Genomic DNA, 6,865 nt, shown 5'->3' with positions numbered 1-6,865 from the left:
GTTTCAGAGACTACATAGCAGGCACCATGACAATGGGAGGACCAAGGATAGTAGTAGCAGTAATATATAATCCTCCACCAAATGACAAAAGACCCAGTCAAGAGTACGAAAGCAACAACATGGCAGTTAACACTATAATTGAGAGGGCAGCCTCTTCTGCCTGTAGAAATAGATCCCACCTGCTCATCATGGGGGACTTCAATCACGGCAGGATTGATTGGGAGAACAAGGAACCGCATGGAGGCGAGGATTCGTGGAGAGCCAAACTACTGGAGGTTGCGACTAGAAACTTCTTAACCCAGCATGTCAGTGAACCCACAAGGATGAGAGGAAACGACGAACCAGCGAGACTCGACCTGGTTTTCACCCTGAACGACTCTGACATAAGAGAAATCAGTTTTGAGGACCCAGTAGGAATGAGCGACCACAGTGTATTGGTGTTTGAGTACCTGATTGAAAAAGGGTTATTGAACTCGAGAAGGGATACCGAAACCAAAAGGTTAGCATACCGAAAGGGAAACTATGAGGAGATAAGAAAATGCCTAGCAGATATAGCATGGGAAACAGAGCTCAGGGAAAAGACGGCCCAAGATATGATGGAATACATCACGCAAAAATGCAAGGATGCAGCAAACAAGTTTGTCCCAGTCCAAAAGGAAAACAGTGAAATGAAGATGAGAAACCCATGGTTTAATCAGAGATGTAGGCTAGCTAAGCAGCAAAGTAAAAGGGCATGGAGAAACTATAGGAATAACAGGACACTGAAGAGCAGAGAAAGATACCAGAATGCCAGGAATGAATATGTTAGGATGAGAAGAGAGGCAGAAAGACAATACGAAAATGACATCGCAAGCAAGGCAAAGACTCAGCCTAAATTGCTGCATAGCCACATCAGGAGAAAAACAACAGTAAAGGAACAGGTTATGAAATTAAGGTTAGGGGCAGAAGGATTCACTACAAACGACAAGGAAGTGTGTGAGGAACTGAATAAGAAATTCCAGGAGGTCTTCACCTTGGAGCAAGGAGAAATCCCAGAGATAAGAGAGGGAATAGCTAACCAGGAACCACTGGAAGAGTTTGAGATTACCAGCGGGGAAGTAAGGAAGTGTTTACTAGAATTGGATGTGACAAAGGCTATAGGTCCAGATGGAATCTCCCCTTGGATACTAAAGGAAGGAGCAGAAGAACTGTGCCTCCCGCTCTCCATGGTGTATAACAAATCACTGGCAACAGGGGAACTGCCAGAAATTTGGAAAGCAGCTAACGTAGTCCTGATATACAAGAAAGGGGATAGACAGGAGGCACTGAATTACAGACCAGTGTCCCTAACCTGCATACCATGCAAGTTGATGGAGAAGATTGTGCGAAGAAAGCTAGTGGAACATCTGGAGCGAAAGAACTTTGTAACACAGCATCAACATGGATTCAGGGATGGCAGGTCCTGCCTCACAGGGTTACTTGAATTCTACGACCAGGCAACAAAAATAAGGCAAGAAAGAGAAGGGTGGGCAGACTGCATATTTTTGGATTGTCAGAAAGCCTTTGACACAGTGCCACACAAGAGGCTAGTGAAAAAACTGGAGATGCAGGCTGGAGTGAAAGGGAAGGTACTCCGTTGGATACAGGAGTACCTAAGTAACAGGAGACAACGAGTCAGTGTGAGGGGTGAGGTCTCAGATTGGCGAGACGTTACGAGTGGAGTACCGCAGGGGTCAGTCCTTGGACCTATACTGTTTCTGATATATGTAAATGATCTTCCAGAGGGTATAGAATCGTTTCTCTCAATGGTTTGCCGATGATGCAAAAATTATGAGGAGGATTGAAACTGAGGACGATAGTAGGAGGCTACAAGATGACCTAGACAGACTGAGTGAATGGTCCAACAAATGGCTGTTGAAGTTCAACCCGAGTAAATGCAAAGTAATGAAACTAGGTGGTGGAAATAGGAGGCCAAACACAGGATACAGAATAGGAGATGAAGTACTTAATGAAACGAACAGAGAGAAAGATCTAGGAGTTGATATCACACCAAACCTGTCTCCTGAAGCCCACATAAAAAGAATAACGTCTGCGGCATATGCGAGGCTGGCTAACATCAGAACAGCGTTCAGGAACCTGTGTAAGGAATCATTCAGAATCTTGTACACCACATATGTAAGACCAATCCTGGAGTATGCGGCCCCAGCATGGAGCCCGTACCTTGTCAAGCACAAGACGAAGCTGGAAAAAGTCCAAAGGTATGCCACTAGACTGGTCCCAGAACTAAGAGGCATGAGTTACGAGGAAAGGCTGCGGGAAATGCACCTTACGACACTGGAAGACAGAAGAGTAAGGGGAGACATGATCACAACCTACAAAATCCTAAGAGGAATCGACCGGGTAAACAAGGATAAACTATTCAACACTGGTGGGACGCGAACAAGGGGACACAGGTGGAAACTGAGTACTCACATGAGCCACAGAGACGTTAGAAGGAACTTTTTTAGTGTCAGAGTAGTTAACGGATGGAATGCATTAAGCAGTGATGTGGTGGAGGCTGACTCCATACACAGTTTTAAATGTAGATATGATAGAGCCCAGTAGGCTCAGGAATCTGTACACCAGTTGATTGACAGTTGAGAGGCGGGACCAAAGAGCCAAAGCTCAACCCCCGCAAGCACAAATAGGTGAGTACAAATAGGTGAGTACACACACACACACACACACACACACACACACACACACACGCACGCACACACACACACACACGCACGCACACACACACACACACACACACACACACACGAGGGGGCCTCGTAGCCTGGTGGATAGCGCGCAGGACTCGTAATTCTGTGGCGCGGGCTCGATTCCCGCACGAGGCAGAAACAAATGGGCAAAGTTTCTTTCACCCTAAGTGCCCCTGTTACCTAGCAGTAAATAGGTACCTGGGAGTTAGTCAGCTGTCACGGACTGCTTCCTGGGGTGTGTGTGTGTGTGTGGTGTGGAAAAAAAAAAAAAAGTAGTTAGTAAACAGTTGATTGACAGTTGAGAGGCGGGCCGAAAGAGCAAAGCTCAACCCCCGCAAAAACACAACTAGTAAACACACACACACACACACACACACATGCACACACGCACACACACACACACACACACTCTTCTGTTGATTGACGGTTGAGAGTCGAGACCAAAGAGCCAGAGCTCAACCCCCGCAAACACAACTAGGTGAGTACACACACAAACACACACAAACAGAGCAAGGCCAGAGAGGCAGTACATGGGTTACTGAAGGGGTTACAGATGGAAGGGGCTGAACAAAACATTTAAAAGGTTTTCAGGTTGGGCTGGTACAACAAGGACAGAAACCGACTGGTAAAGGTGGTGTTTACAAATGAGACAACAAAGGAAGTTATTCTAGAAAGGGAGAGTCATCTGCAGTATGTGGAGGAATACAAAAAAGTATTCCTGCAGAGGGACAGGACGAAGGAGGAGAGAGCCAGGGCAGCAGAGGCAAGGAGGAAGCGCGTGGAGAGAGGAGTAAACCAGGAAATCACAGCCCCAACACAACACTCCCAGAAACAAGAGGGGAACCCACAACCAGCATTCCAGCAACACCTCCACCCTCCTCTGCATAGAAACCCTCCCTTCCCCTCAGCCTACCTGCTCCCACTCAAATGCTCACCCAACCCTCCTTCCCCCCCCCACTCCATTCCGACCCTGTCACTCTTCCCCCATTTCCCCTCCTGCCTTTCACCTTCTGTCCCCCCTCCCCCTTCACCCCATACCCTCACTATCCCTCCTCCCCCCTCACTCAGTATCCTCCATGTCCTCCCTATCTCCTTACCCCATACCTTACCTGTCCCCCCTTCCTTTGAACCCCCACCCCCACCCCAAAATCCTCTGAGATCCTGCAAACCACCTCACAGATCTTCACACCCATGGAGCAGCTTTCCCCACCAGCAGAATGCTCACCAAGAAGGGGACAAGGAAATGAACAAAAGAAAGTGAGCATCAAGGCAATGTACTCTAACATAGATGGGATTACAAATAAAACAAGTGAACTCGGAGAATGGGCACTGGAAGAAAACCCAGACATAATAGCACTCACAGAAACAAAGCTAACGAAAACCATAACAAATGCAGTGTTTCCACAGGACTACTATGTAGTGAGGAAAGAGAGAGAAGGGAGAGGAGGAGGTGGTGTAGCTTTGCTGATAAGAAAAGGTTGGAGTTTTGAAGAGATGGTTAATCAGAGCTGTGAATGTTTCAGTGACTACATAACAGTCACCATAGCAACTGGAGGACAGAAAATTATAGTAGTAGTCATATATAACCCCCCACCAAACGACAGAAGACCCAGACAGGAATATGATAGAAACAATATGGCCACCATCAATATAATAGAGAGAGCAGCTTCTGTGGCTAGCAGGAACGGATCCAGACTACTAATCATGGGAGCCTTCCACCATGGGAAGATAGATTGGGAGAACAGAGACCCACATGGAGGACCAGACACATGGAGAGCTAAGCTGCTGGACGTGGCAACAAGAAACTTTCTAAGTCAACACGTCAAGGGACCGACAAGAATGAGAGGAGAGGATGAACCAGCTTAGCTTGATCTAATATTTACCCTAAATGAGTCGGATATAAGGGAAGGCAAGTTGGAAGCCCCCTTGGGAATGAGTGATCATAGTGTATTGAGCTTAGAGTACCTGGTTGTCTAGGAATTATTTACCCCAAAAAAGAACTGGGAAACAAAGGGCTTACGTACTGAAAGGGAAACTATGAGTAGATTAATAAATTCCTAAGGGATATACCATGGGACACAGACAAGAGGCACTGAACTATAGGCCAGTGTCCTTAATTTATATACCATGCAAGGTGATGGAGAAGATCGTGAGAAAAAACCTAGTAACACATCTGGAGAGAAGGGACTTCGTGACAACCCATCAACATTGGTTCAGGGAGGGTAAATCTTACCTTACAGGCTTGATAGGATCACAAGCCCAGTGTGCTGTCCGCTCGGCCGACCGGCTCCTTTGAAAAATAATGGTCCCCCCAGCTCTATTCAAATTAAATTGAGATCCATTCTAAACAATTCCGTTTGTTCCCTCAATCCGCTGCAAAAAATTCCCTACAGTGTGTGGCTCAGTTGTTGTGCCTATAATCTTCTGAAACTGAATGTATCTTAACCCTGATAAAACTGTTCACTATATTCCCCCTTGGAAAGATGTGAAGGTCTTTGAAAAGCGGAGGTGCAACAGGTACTCTGAGAAAGAACTCTATCAACATCAGAGGCCCGAGACTGTTCAACACGCTTCCGCTGCACATAAGGGGCATAACTGGCCGACCCCCACAGTGTTCAAGAGAAAACTGGATAAGCACCTCCAAAGGATACCTGATCAATCAGGCTGTGACTCATACGTTAGGCTGCGAGCAGCCGCGTCCAACAGCCTGGTTGATCAGTCCAGCAACCATGACGCGCGGGGACGCTAAGCCCCGGAAGCACCTCAAGGTAACCTCAAGGTAGGTCTTCTTTGCGTTATACCCCCATTAGTGCAAAACAAATGTATAACACTGAAACTATGAGATGTATAATATTAGGAGCTACTGACAGTCATCTTCAAAATCTCAAACCAACTGAATCCTATGCCTTTACTCTTTGCAATTAGGCACTGGTAGAACAGGTTGTGCATGTGCAGTATATAAAGGGAATGAAATGATCATGTCTAGTATACAGAGATTGAACAACTGGGCAAGCACGACACAGACCGATCTATTGGGTATTTATCTAGCCAATACCGAGGGGACAACACACACACTGAGGGGACAACACATACACACCGAGGGGACAACACACACACTGAGGGGACAACACACACACACTGAGGGGACAACACACACACTGAGGGGACAACACATACACACCGAGGGGACAACACACACACACTGAGGGGACAGCACACACACACTGAGGGGACAACACATACACACCGAGGGGACAACACACACACACTGAGGGGACAACATGCACACTGAGGGGACAACACACACACACTGAGGGGACAACATGCACACTGAGGGGACAACACACACACACTGAGGGGGACAACATGCACACTGAGGGGACAACACACACACACTGAGGGGACAACACACACACACTGAGGAGACAACACGCACACTGAGGGGACAACACACACACTGAGGGGACAACACGCACACACTGAGGGGACAACACACACACACTGAGGGGACAACATGCACACTGAGGGGACAACACACACACTGAGGGGACAACACGCACACACTGAGGGGACAACACACACACACTGAGGGGACAACATGCACACTGAGGGGACAACACGCACACACTGAGGGGACAACACATACACACCGAGGGGACAACACACACACTGAGGGGACAACACGCACACACTGAGGGGACAACACACACACTGAGGGGACAACACATACACACCGAGGGGACAACACACACACTGAGGGGACAACACGCACACACTGAGGGGACAACACACACACTGAGGGGACAACACGCACACACTGAGGGGACAACACACACACACTGAGGGGACAACACACACACACTGAGGGGACAACACGCACACTGAGGGGACAACACACACACTGAGGGGACAACACGCACACACTGAGGGGACAACACACACACTGAGGGGACAACACACACACTGAGGGGACAACACATACACACCGAGGGGACAACACACACACTGAGGGGACAACACGCACACACTGAGGGGACAACACACACACACTGAGGGGACAACATGCACACTGAGGGGACAACACACACACACTGAGGGGACAACACACACACTGAGGGGACAACATGCACACACTGAGG

Source organism: Procambarus clarkii, chromosome 40 (genome assembly GCF_040958095.1).
Source record: "Procambarus clarkii isolate CNS0578487 chromosome 40, FALCON_Pclarkii_2.0, whole genome shotgun sequence".
Classification (NCBI taxonomy): domain Eukaryota; kingdom Metazoa; phylum Arthropoda; class Malacostraca; order Decapoda; family Cambaridae; genus Procambarus; species Procambarus clarkii.
This window is presented reverse-complemented; position numbering follows the sequence as displayed.